Below are 14,458 nucleotides of genomic sequence, written 5' to 3' on the forward strand. Positions count from 1 at the left end.
GGACAGAGATGTGCCTATTGTTATCACCTATTTCAATAAATATGAAATTAACAAATAACAACATAAAGTTTTCTCATTTCTCTGTCATAAATAAATGTAATGATTAACTTCCATGTTAATGTAAATTAATAATTTTAAATGATGATGTGAGAGATAACCCTAAAGTGGAATGAAAACGTTTACTTAAATAACTTGCACTAGCACAACACCAACAGCAGTGAACAGACTCATATTGTATGCCTCATACAAATTACCAATGATGGTTTTAAGAAATTGAAACAATACATGAAAAATATAAATAGCTCCTTGAAAACAAATTGAGTTTAAAAAAGAGAGATGACTTGGAATAAACTATATAAAATGAGAGCAGAAAGAAACCAATCTCCTTGGGGAAAAAGATAGGCATTCCAGAACCTGAAAGAACGTCACATGTAAATGAAATGCAGCGCGTGAGTAGGACATGTGAGTAAGACGCTCCGAGGCCTTGTGGTGCAGTTATCAATGGGTCTGTGATCAGCAAGGGCAGCAGTTGGAAGCCACCAGCTGCTTTCTCCTTCTGTAAATAGTAACAGACCTAGAGGGGCAGTTCTACCCTGTCCTATAGGGTTGCTCTGAATAAGCATCAACTCAATGGCAGTGAGTTTGGGCTTTTTTTTGGGGGGGAAGGGGGGTTTGGTTCCGAGGAAGTAGTAAGAAACCATGTAAGCCACCCAAGAGATGAGGCAAGTCTTTATCTTAAATGAAAGAGGCACTATGAAATGATGCTGTTCTCTGACTGAAGTTAATGTGGTTTTTGATAACTATTCATACCCTCTGTCTCTTGTACTGCTAACCTCAACGTAAGGAGTCCAAACACACTGGCTGCTCCATGGAAGAAAGGTGAGGCTCTCCTCTCGCAGAAAGATTCATGATAGGTACAGCTATAGAGACAGGAACTCGATGAGTTTTGGAGGTTTATAGTAGGGGAGGCTCAGGATAGGGGAATTGTGGAATTGTTAGCTAACAATATTGAGTGCAAGAATGAAGATAGTTTTAAAATTGATTGTGGTGATAAATGCATAACTTTAAAAACCATATTTATACCAGTGAATTATATTGCATGTGAGTTATATAGCAATAAAACTTTAAAAATATTACTATTACTTTTATTATTATATTTGGTCCATAATATTCCAATATTTAAGCATAATTTAATCATATCCAAATGATCTGACTCATCTTTCATCCTCCTGTTGGAATTCAAGTCAGAGCATATATTTATTTTTAATTACCAGGGTATCAGCTCTCCCTGCTTCAGCAATCCCTAAGATCAAGTATGTCCTCATCCTCGCTAGAGGGCTGGACACACTCTCTCTTGGCACCTGTGCAGCAGGCACAGAACACCTGGAGCTGCATGCCGGGCTCCCTTTGAAAATAATTGTGTGATATTACAAAAATAATCCACGGTATTTAAAAAGTCCATGTGTAAGTGCTGCGACTCAAGCTTAAAATGCACAAGACGGGAACGCACCAGTGGGAAACTGGTACCTTAATTCTGCGCTCCTCCTAAATCATATCACCTGAGAAAAGTGCTCGCTTGAATTTTATTTTGAACTTTGTCTTACATATTTTTAGGAATCATTGTAGATTTCTGTATTCTGAATTAATGTCCGGTATTTGCATATTTCAGAACCTCATATAAATGTCAATACCCTGGGCTGGGGGGAGTTTCTAGCTTTGGGGGGAGTTTCTAGAATTGCTGTGTGTTTGAGTTAGCTGGATGGCAATAGGTGTGGAACATGTACTCTGCTCTCAGATGCTGTTAACATGAAAGGAGCTACTAAGTTTCTTGTCTGAAATCGTGAACTTCAACAGAAAGTCATCAAATAACTTAAGCTCAGGGAATTCCCTTTCTCCATGCCTAGGTGTTTAGACAAACTCTTTTTGATAAAACAAACCAATAATACTGCTTCTAATGGCTTCTCAATAGATCCAATCGATTTGTTGCTCAGATAACAGATTTGTTTGCATAACAGAGAAACTTGGGTTTAATGGGATGTTACATACGTACAAAGTTCATTAGGCTGCTCAAACAACAAGAAAGTAAGCAAACAAAAAAAATTTCATTGTCGTAGAGTTAATTCCAATTTAGAATGATTTGATAGGCCAAAATAGAACTGCCCCTTTGGGTTTCTGAGACTTTCAATCTCCACAAGAAGAGAAAGCCTCACTTTTCTCCTGGAAAGTGGCCGGTGAGTTCAAACCACTGACCTTGTAGTGTGTACCTCATTGCATAGCCCATTATGCTACCAGGGCTCCATTAGGCTGCTTGGTGTGTCATTTTTCTATATTACATTCACTACATAGCGTGAATACCTATCATCTCACAATGAAAAAATATATTTATTTCTAACATATCTTAAACGAATGAAGAAACCTTCTGGCTTATATTTCTCTAATTATATGTTAGGTGCATACAAATGATTTGAGTGTGACTTACTGATCATATGTGTGCACTCAGTGCCATCAAGTTAGTTGGGACTGATAGCGACCCTATAAAGAACAGAACAAAACAGGATTTGGCCTAATTCACAATTATTGTTGCGCTTGAATCCATTGTTGGAAGCTATTACATCCATCAGTCTCATTGAAGGGCTTCCATTTTTCATCTCCTTGACCCTCTACTCTACGAAGCATGGTGTCCTTTTCCAGAGGCCAGTCTCTTCTGATAAAATGTCCAAAATGTATCAAAGTCTTGCTTTCTTCCCCCTTTTTCTTTACATTTTATTAGGGGCTCATACAACTCTTATCACAATCCATACATATACATACATCAATTGTATAAAGCACATCCGTACATTCTTTGCCCTAATCATTTTCAAAGCATTTGCTCTCCACTTAAGCCTTTTGCATCAGGTCCTCATTTTTTCCCCTCCCTCCCTGCTCCCCCTCCCTCATGAGCCCTTGATAATTTATAGATTGTTATTTTGTCATATCTTGGCCTATCCGGAGTCTCCCTTCCCCCCCTTCTCTGCCGTCCGTCTCCCAGGGAGGAGGTCACATGCGGATCCTTGTAAACGGTTCCCCCTTTCCAACCCACTCATGCTCTACTCTCCCAGTATCACCCCTCACACCTCTGGTCCTGAAGTTATCCACCCTGGATTCCCTGTGCCTCCAGCTCCCATATGCACCAGTGTACAATCTCTGCCCTATCCAGTCTTGCAAGGTAAAATTCGGATGATGGTAGTTGGGGGGAGGAAGCATCCAGGATCTGGGGGAAAGCTGTATTCTTCATCGGTACTACCTTGCACCCTGACTGACCCATCTCCTCCCCTAAACCCCTCTGTGAGGGGATCTCCAGTGGCCAACAAATGGGGATCTCCACTGGCCAACAAATGGGCTGACAAATGTACTTCCCCCTTCATTCACTATGGTATATATATATATAATATATTTGGATGATGCCTTATAGCTGGTCCCTTTGGCAACTCGTGATCGCACAGGCTGCTGTGCTTCTTCCATGTGGGCTTTGTTGCTTCTGAGCTAGATGGATGCTTGTTCACCTTCAAGCCTTTAATACCCCAGACAATATCTCTTTTGATAGCCGGGCACCATCAGCTTTCTTTGCCACATTTGCTTATGTACCCGTTTGTCTTCAGCGATCGTATCATGGAGGCGTGCAGCCAGTGATATGATTTTTTTGTTCTTTGATGCCTGATAACTGACCCCTTCGGGACCATGTGATCACACAGGCTGGTGTGTTCTTCCATGTGGGCTTTGTTGCTTCTGAGCTAGATGGCCGCTTGTTTACCCACAAGCGCTTTCTTCCCTTCTTAAGGAGCATTCTGGCTTTCCTTCGCCCAAGACAGACATGTTTGTCCTTGAGAGTCCACAATGCATGCACTATTCTTCACCAGTGCCAATTCTTCTGTAGTCTTCCTAATTCATTAAAAATATCATGATGTCTTTAGTCTGAATTCTTCCCAGAAGCAAAACCTGTGACCCCTAATATATGCGTATATGGAAATAAAAAGTTGAATATAATAGCTCACATAGTTTCGAAGCAGGTGAATCCAAGTCTTGGTAGGTCTGTGGGTTAGATGTTAAGCTGAAGACACCTCCTGACTCTTGAGGCACTGGGCCTGATGGCAGACAAGATCAGAAGGTAAACAAGAGATGGGGAACTGTAGAGTTGCATAAATCCAAGGTCATTCAGCCACATGAATCCAAGGTCATTCACTCACATGAATCCAAGGTTGGCAAGCGAGAGGGTAGGCCTTTGATGACATCCAGGAGCAGCTGGAAGTATGGCATGTCATTGACTCAAGTCCAAAGAACCAGACGTTGGTGAGCCAGATGCAGGATCCAGAATGGGCAAAAATGAAAGCAAGATTTTCTACAATGATCTTATATAGGAATTATGCCACAACCCTGAGGAAGTTTCATCTTAATTGTATCAGGGGTTTTTCTCAATAAGAGTGTTGCATACTACCCGAATTGTATCCTATTATGGAAGCTTACAACTGATTGGCTTTGATTACATTGTGTTAGGTCAGATCATGGTGGGTTATAGGGTGTTAGTGACAACCTACTGAGAATCTGGGTCCAGTTAAGTTGACACAAAATGTTGTCACATGGCTGGGATCAGGAGAACATAATTGTTGAATGGTATGCTACAAACACTGTCAATTCATCATCTGTCGATAGAAGTCAGTTTATCCTCAAGTATATGTATTATACTATTAATACCCAAGTATTTTGAAGCTCAGTTGTCTTGCCGACAATGTAAGAAAGGACTGGGTTGCAGTCTGTTCTATTGGACAGGAAAGTTGATATGTTAGGACCCAATGGCTCGCTCCTAATAACAGCATGTGGGCAACACATGGAACTATTCAAGAAGCATCAAAAGAATATGAAAGAAATACACTTAGTTACTTTCCCCCAAAGAATCGGTCAGTATTCAAGTACTGCAAAAGATAGCAAATGATCAGAAAGCAGCGGTACTTAAGGGCGAATTGCTGGTTGCACGGGAGGCATGAGTGTAGACCATGATGCGCAGAAATTAAGGGAAAATCAAAGGAAATTCTCCCACAAATGAACACAAGACTGCAGGTACTCACTGTCGGTGTCAGAAATTTTTGGAGACAATGATCTGGGCAACCGACTGCAAGGGATCAATACATGTGCACATTTTGAAAGACAGATGTCCTATTAGGCTTGGAAATTCTAGAACAGCACCATTAATATTATATGCAACTAAAATTTTACTGCAGATAATTAGAAAACTGTTGCAGTTGTACAACAACAGTGAACTGCCAAAAATTCAAGCCAGATTCAGAAGAAGATTTGGAATAAGAAATATCATCGATGCCAGGTGGATCTTGGCAGAAAGCAGAGATTACCAGTTAGATGATTACTTGGTTTAATTTACTACAAAAAGACATTAAATAATATGGTGAATTTTGACTCTTCTACACATGGTCTTTTTAACTCCCACCAAATGATTCAGTGTGACCGTGTGTATGGGCCTCTTATGCAGGAAATCATCAGTTTTCCCTTTCCACTGCATTTGAAATGAGCCATCTCGGAAACTAAAAAGGATTTGCAGACCATAAAGAAGAGACAGAGCAGACCATACTCTTTGGACCATGAGGTCCCTGCGCTGAACTTCTGCAATGTATGTGACACATTTTCACTCAGTTATAGACAAATCTTTATGAAGGATGTACTTATTAAGAAAGACTACTATTGATTATTCTAGTTTGATCCTTTCTAGCTCACCAATGTAAACTATAAAGTCTTATGTGGTGAGACAACATCGTAAACTCTGCAAACTACATTAGGCAATATCATAAACTCTGAAAGAAATGAAGAAACCAGCCCAACTTAGAGATTAGCAATTCTGAACACAATTAGATCCTAACTATGCTAACTGATTATTTTGTGCTTACTCCAATCTCACAAATTGCCTTCATTTGTTCTCAGAGAAGTCTCTGAGGCTTATCTGATATTATTTCATAAAACCATTAAAAACAAAATATTACGGTGTTTATAATACGAGGCTCAATCAAGATGAAAATGTATAATAGCCTTGGCAAAAAGCCAGGAGTAGTATTCTCATATGTTTCTGTACCCTATTACATATGCCATGCATTTGACACTGAAGGGTACTCTCTTGATTTATGTTTGTTGGGGTTTAAAGGACACTTTGAAAGGGGAAGTGTCTGAAAACTAAATTTCAAAGAGATAGAGAACAGCCCTCACTAAACCTTCCACCCAATTTTCTTTTCATGTGACTGAGCCTCTTTGAGCACTTATCTCATGCTTCAATTACTCCAGTAAACTTCTGGTACCGTCTTTGGATGGGAAAGGTAGTTCTTGTTTTGGGGGGCATAACATCCTGATCATGGCCTTTATAACTCCTTTTTCATTGGCTGAAATATTTTCTTTACCTGTTTCTCCTACTTACTGAGTTTCTTAGTAAGAATGAGCCATTCTTACCCACTTGTTTAACTCATATGTTAGTCATGGAGTGAGTAATACTAGGATCTTCATTGTTTCATGTTTATGCAACAAAATAAATCCCACTGGTACTTGGTGTTTTATTAGAGGATATTTTAATGGTGTCAACCATGAAAGGACCAGGGAACTACGCTGCACACACAAAGAAGTGTGCGCCTAGGGCCTGTCCTTCGACACCCTGATTTCCCTTTCCATTGACATATTTAGGGTCAGTGTAAGACATCTGTTTGAAACTTTAACTTTTGTTAGAAATAGGAGGAAAAATACTAAGAGAGAGAACTAGTTCATGAGTTTCCTGTTGCTTAATGGATGTTTATATTCCATCAACGATTTATGCTGGAACCAATTTGTCTTCTGGTATGGTAGGCATCTCCTTTGAGGACACACCTTTCAGCATCCACTCCTTCTTCTGTTAACAGCCCTTTGCTACTCTAGAAATCCACTCCTCTTCTATTCTCAGTCAGTGTTACATTTAACGAGAGAGGTCAAGGATTCAGACCTGGCTGGTATGATTCTCACAGATACTTCCTTAATGGTTGCTGAGCAAATAACCAGAGAAGATGGATTATATAAGAAAGAATGAAACATCAGGATGGGAATCAGGCTTATTAACAACCTGCACTATGCAACCTGCACTATGCAACCTGCACTATGCAGATGACCTTGCTTGCTGAATGTGAGGAGGGCTTTGTGAAGCATTAGCGGAGGAAGGTCAGATTGGAGCTTTTAGTATGGATGTAAAGAAGACCAGTTACCTCAAAACTGGTGCAGTGAGTAACATCATGATGAGTGATGAAAAGGATGAAGTTGTTATGGATTTCGTCTTGCTTTGATCCACAGTAAATGCTCATGGAAGCAGCAGTCAGGAGACCAAAGGGTGAGTTGCATTTGGGTAAGTCTGTTGCACAAGACAACTTTAGACTACTGAAAAGCAGGAATGGCACTTTGAGAACTAAGGTGTGCATTACCCAAGCCTTACTATTTTTCTATTGCCTCAAATGCATGTGAAAGCTGGCCGTTAAATAGAGAAGATTGAAGAGGAATGTATGCATTTGAATTGTGGCGCCAAAGAAGATTGAGAGTTCCACGGTCGGCTAAAATGACAAACTAAACTCTCTCAAATGAAATATGGCCAGAGTGCTTCTCAGAGGCCAGAATGGCAAGACTTATTTTGTGCATGTGGTCAGGAGAGACCAGGCCCTGGAGAAGGACATCAGGCTTGGTAAAGTAGAGGAGAAAGAAGAAGGCCCTCGGGGACATGGAGTGACAAACTGGCTGCAACAGTGAGCTCAAACAAGCATAATTGTAAGGATGACCCAGGACTGGACAGTGTTTCCTTCTGTTGGGATAGGATTTAACAATGAAGCAGCAGTTAATGCACCTGCCACCACCATCACCAACTGATCTAAGCCAGGCCATGTAGAGCCTCAGAAACATTTGTTCAGAATCATGGGAGAAAACCTCTCGCTGGCATACTGGTATTTCTATTGGGTAAGGTGTAATCTGCGGGTTTCTAAAATTCATTCCCAAAGTGAAGGGCCTACCAAGAAATGGCCTTTACTCACATGCCTTCTCTTCCCAAAGCTGCCTTCTGACTAAGCAGCAGCAACTCCTGTTTTCATCACTTGCCGTACAAAAATCGTGGTGCCTTTTTATGGGTTGCATTAGAAAACTGTCCGAGTTTGGTGCTCCAGCACCTCCTCAATTAGAATGTGTGCACAGGGAGAGGCCGTGGGGCTGTACTTATTTCCTTGCCCCTGGGGGGTCGTTGTGAGTTGACATGAACTGGATGAGAGTGGTTCTTACTCACCCTCTGAACCTCCCACCGTTGTTCTTGAACATACACTTATCATACTAAGTCATGAATGGATAATGACAATATTTAAAAAATAATTTTATTGGGGCTCTTACCACATTCCATACATCAATTTTATCAAGTATAGTTTTACATACATTGCCATCATCATTTCCAAAGCATTTTCCACTTGAGCCCTTACTATAAGCTCCTTTTTCCTTTCCTTCCCCCACCCTCCAACCCTTATGAATCCTGATCAATAATATATTGTTATTATTTTACATCTCATACTTTGCATTGTTCTCCCTTTACCCACCTTTTTTTGTTCATCCCCTTTGGGGGGGAGGCTATATATTCAACCTTGTGATGGCTTCCCCCCTTTTCTCCCTTTCTCCTCCCTGATCATCCCCCTACTCTCATGATATCGTTAGTCCCACTACTGTTCCTGAGAGTTTGTCTGCCCAGAATTCCATGTGTGGAGAGTTCTTAGTTCTCTAGTCTAGCCAGAGTTATAAGGTAGAAGTGGGTCCTGGTAGTCGGGGAAGGAAGTGGTCAGGAACTAGAGGAATGATGTATGTTTCGTCAGTGCTATACTGCACCTTGTTTGAATGATCCCTTTCTTTTAACGCTTCTTTGGGGATACCCAGTTGTCTATAGATGGGCTCTGGGTCCCCACGGCAAGGACCCTTGTTCGTATCGATACAGTTTTTTGTTCCTAATCTAATGACCAAAATTTTCAGATGAGCATTTAGGACAATTTAAAGTGCTCTCTGGGTTTTCAGATCTGGTGACTTGGATGTGATGAATGTGATGCAGTGCATTATCTATATTAAAAAACTCACATTCCATCTTTAGCAATGTAACTTAACTGTGTAATTTGTATATACTTCACAAAAATAAATTGTTGCCTATTTGTATCTAAATCTTACTTTTCTAATGAACAAATGTTCAAATAGTGAAATTATGCTCAGTTAGTACTCACGGTGCCCCTTTTGGCCTGTGAAGTTTTAGTCTCTGTTAGGTTTAATGAAAGGAAAGTGCAAACCAGCAACCTATTTGAAAGTATAATTCTAATTAGAAAATTTGGGATTTCAAAACCAAGAATCAGTCTGCATTCAGAGTTGCTATTTTATGCTTTACGTGGATGCCCTCTTTCAGCCTTGCTTTCTTCCTTCGTTCCTTCCCTCGGGAACTTGAAAAGCTGAAATGAAATACTAGTTCATTAAATCAAGCATGCTGGCCCTAAGGTTTGCAAACTGTATCCGTCTCAGTTTTTCTGAGGAATGTTCAAGGGGGAAAAATAACAAAAACCAGTGGGGAAAAAACACACACCAAAAACCAGTGTACCAAAGTCAATCCCTCTGGCTAAAGTCTTTCTCACTTTCAAATAATGAATCCTAAATGGAAAACAAGTAAAAGGCCATCATCTTGTTAAAAGTTTTTTTTTTTAAGTTTTCAGAAGTTTGAGGGGGGAGAAACGGGAACAAACATCCCAGTTAAAGACCAAGACTAGCCTGGTACAGCAACTGTTCCCTGATCACGGTCACTCCTGCGGGGCCGGGAAGTGCTCTTGTCATCGAGTGGAATTTCTCTGCAAATGATAAGGTGCTCAGGTGATGACAATAACAACACCCTTATTCACAAAGGTTTAATTTAGAAGTTAGTTTTGAGCAGAGGGTAGAGGACAAAGATAGTCCAGGTTGGAAATTTGTTTTTAAATCTGGAGAATTTAGAAACGTGGAGGCAAAGGTTCCTTTGCACCATCTGAATTTGGAATATGATCCTGATGATAATGTGGAATAGATGCATCCCGGCCTACGTTCTAGCCAGAGACTAAAAGCATGGTTTACAAGAAATGCACATTCTTGGTAGATACGTTTTTATAGCTAAATATCTTCAATAACTAAAAAAAAAATAAACATTTGAATGTTTGCTTTACCTTTACCAAAAATAACCATGATTTACTTAGATTACGGCTAATAGTGCTATGTGCATTTTTATCGCAAGATTTAAATAAAGTTTCAGATGATACAATTAAGGGCCATCGATACAGCCATAGTGGCTGCTCTGGAGATAATGGAGACTGTAATGTGGACTCTGGCATTTCTCTATTCTTAGAGCATTTAATGAAAACGGTCCCTAGGTTACAAACAGCAGCTGGTCCTGAGTGTGGTTCTCAGCCAAATCGGTAGGTAAGTCACAAGAGATAGCACTTGGTTCTTATTAGGCCTTAGATTCATGGAATAAAACCCTGGAAGCCTTTCAACCACTTAAAATCATTATGCGTAGCCCTGAAGGTAATTGTATTGAAGAATTTACTTTGAGTAGGAACTGGTTCATTTGTTTCTAAGCGAGGTAACATCTGCATAATATATAATGGATGGCAAGAAGGAATTGTCCTTAAGTCCGTTGCCCTTAAGTCAGACGTTGGTAACCCAGGAACTGCTTGTAAACGTGGATTGGGAGAGTAGAGAGACACGTGCACAAATACTAAAAGTGTAGCAGATAGACTGCTATAGTGAAGGGGCCAGAGTTAATTGCGAGTCTGAGTGTTGTTATGGTGCCCAAGGTTTAGCACACCCCTTACACTCCTTGGATTATGTGTTAAAAGTCCCCAGCAGGAACTTATTTTGTTTGTAAAAGAACCTTGCAGAACCATTAAGCCATTGAAAGTGAATGACAATAACATGACATTGCTGAGAACACAGAAACATTCTTTTATGTTCCCCAAAGTGTTTTGAGATATATTGAGATACACTTCAAGGGGAATAAAGTATGCTGTACTCAAGTAAGTCTGGGAGTGATGACATGGCCTCGCTCTTAGAGGATCACTGTGTACGTTAGCACAATAGAGGTTGAAAACATACTTCAGTAAAGAAATCAAATTTGCTAGCTGCATATGTATTTCTTTAACCCAAGTGACCTTGTAACCCCTTTTCAAGCAACACCCACAAACATCAAACACACCCCGTGAAATAGGCACATCCTGTGGGCAATGTTATCACAAGGCCACTTTCTGACTGGAACCAGAGACAAGCTAGTAAAAAGAAGAGATGAATTATGCATTCCAGTCATCAGACTAGAAGAGCTTGCACTTAAAGTGAATAAAAGAAATGTCTATGTACTCCAATAGCTAAGAATTTCAGCACGCACTATATCATCAGATGTTGTCGTTTCTAGGTGTATATACAGAATTGGGATCTGTCCCTGCAAAACTGAAGATGACATGCCGTATAATGTCCATATAAAATGCATAGTACACTTTGAGAGCTAAAATTGATGAACAGTTCAAGTCCTTATCATTTCTTATTGAAATTTATGCAATAGTCCTATAACCAGTTCCTATAAACTTCCAGTCTTATTCCTCCATAATTCCCTCTCTCCACTGTAAATACATGTAATTTCCATATGTAATGCCTTTAAATGACAAGGTTTTCAGGATAAAAATCTTTTAAGGTTTCTGGAATTTATCATAACTATTGTCTTTCTCAGATTAGATTGAAAACATCTTATGCAATTATTCAAGTTTATATATGGATACTGATTCCATTGAAATGGACTCTTCCAGCAGAGCCGCCACTACCTCTCTGTCAGTCTTGTCGTCCTCTGGTGGCTTTATGTTTCTGTGATGCTGGAAGCTAGGTAACTGATAATTCAACTAGAATACCCCAAATGAACAGATTTCAGCAAAAGTTTCAGACTAAGAACAGACTATGAAGAAGGAATAGGTTCTTATTGTAGGACAACCTAGTTGTATTGTAATTTTCTTCTTGTTCTGTAAGTGATCTTTTGGAATGCAATGCTGGTCATCAAAGAATTCCTTCAATAGCGATGTGTCTAATAGCTACTACTGAAAGGCACCACTAACCTCTGCATTACCACAGCTCTTCATCTTCGTCTGTAGTCTTGACTTCATCACTCCCCACGACACTGGTGCCTGTGCTTCCTTACAATGTAGGAAACAAAACTGGAAAGAGAACGTATGTAGACAAACTCTCAGCACCATTGGTTAAGGAGTCTGGGAGGAAAGGGCTCCCGTGGAAGGGAATCTTCACTTTTGTAAGTTGGAGATGCAAAGTGATTCCCCTCAATATGCCCCCATAATAATGCCAAATTTAAGGTGCTGTTTACAAACACATGGTTTCTCCCTATATGGTTGAAGGGCAACCGTTGGAAGGATATCTGCCTAAGGTTATCTGCCTCCAAGAGCAATCACGCCAAATAACCCTAAGTATGGACCACTTCCTTCTTCTGACAAGGATAATAGATTATTCCCCTGGAGGAGCTCAAAGACATCTAAGGTCAAGCCAGCTCAGAAACAACCAAGGTTAGGCTGACATCCTGACTCTAGAACCCACCCGTCTCATCGCAAATATATATCTGCCTTTCACAAGTATGCCTCTAGCACCTCCCCTAGCTATTGCATGGATACCCTATCTCATCCCCACTCCTGTGACATGTATGCTTCTAATACAGTGGTGCTCAATCTTCCCAATGCCATGGCCCTTTAATACAGTTCATGTTGTGGTGACTCCCAACCATGAAATTATTTTCAGTGCTACTTCACTCATTTTGCAACTGTTATGAATCAGGTGAACCCTGTAAAAGGGTCGTTTGACCCCCACAGGTTGAGAACTGCTGTTCTAGACATGTGAGCCTGAAATGGACTGGTAGTGGCCATTTTGAATCCGAAAAAAATCATACATTACTCTGCTAAGAATGACAGATTCAAGAGAAATGGCATTGTGCTCGTCTTTAAAAAGGGTATTACATGATTTATCTTAAAAAGTGCAATGCTGTCTATGATAGGATAATATCTATGCCCACACGAAGTCAAGTCAACACAACTGTTTCTCAAATGTATGAACCAGCCACCAAAGTTCACCAAAGTCCCGCTCAATGACCCTATGCGGTAGGGTAGAACTGTCTTGTGGGTTTCTGAGACTAACTTTTTAAGGGAGTAGAAAGCCTCCTCTTTCTCCCAACCACTTAAGGTAGTGATGCAGAAACTGAAAAATTTTACCAGCACTTCAGTCCAAAATGGATCAAACATGCAGTTAACATGTATTGATGGCTATTGGCAACTGCAATACAAAAGCTGGAAACAGAGGAAAAAACTATAGTTGGAACATAAGGTCCTGGTGGTAGAAACACAGTTGGAGAAAGCATGATGTCGAACCAAAGACTCCATATCCATGACTAGTTTTTCCAATAACACAAAAGGTGAACAGGTTGACCTTCTCCAAATGGAATAAACACAATTAAAATTGACTACATCTGTGGGAAAAGAAAATGGAGGCATTCAGTTTTAACAGCTAAAATTAGGCCAGGGGCTGAGTGTAGAGCAAAACATCAGTTGTTCTTATGTAAGTTCAGGTTGATGTTGAAGAAAATTAAAACAAGTCTATGAAAGCCAAAATACAACCTTTGAGTATATCACACCTGAATTTCATGAACCTCTGAACAGATTTGCTGCATTGAACATGAATGACAAAACAACCTGAGGAGCTGTGGGATAATATCGAAAGCATCAAACACGAAGAAAGCAAAAGGGCATTTAAAAGATATGAAAGAAAAAAAGACTTAAGTGGAGGTCAGAAGAGTCTTGGAAGCTTGTTTTTAAGCTACTAGTATAGCTAAGCAAATGGGAGAAATGATGAAGTCAAAGAAGTGATAGAAAATTTCCAAGAGAAACTTGAAAAAACAAAGTAAAATATTACAAAGAAAAAATGCAAAGACCTATAGTTAAAAAATCAAAAAGGAATAATATGCTCAATATATTTTTAAACTAAAAGGACTTTTAAAAATTAATGTCTTTAATTGCAATATTGAATGATTCTCTGAGAAAAATATTAGGTGATATAGGAAGCATCAAAATAAGGTATAAAGAAAACACAGTCAATGTATCAAAAAAAAGTAGTAAACATCCAGCCATTTCAAGAAGTAACATATAAGCAAGAACCAAACGTGCTGAAAGAAATCTAAGCTGCCCTGAAGGGCTTAGCCAAAAATCAAGGCTCTAGGAATTGTTGGAATACCAATTGTAATGTTTCCACAAGCTGGTGAAACACTGGAAGCACTTACTCGTCTATGGCAAGAAATGCGGAAGACAGATAACCTTGCTAAATTACACGATGAGATTCGTATTTGTACCAAAGGAAG

Source organism: Tenrec ecaudatus, chromosome 3 (genome assembly GCF_050624435.1).
Source record: "Tenrec ecaudatus isolate mTenEca1 chromosome 3, mTenEca1.hap1, whole genome shotgun sequence".
Classification (NCBI taxonomy): domain Eukaryota; kingdom Metazoa; phylum Chordata; class Mammalia; order Afrosoricida; family Tenrecidae; genus Tenrec; species Tenrec ecaudatus.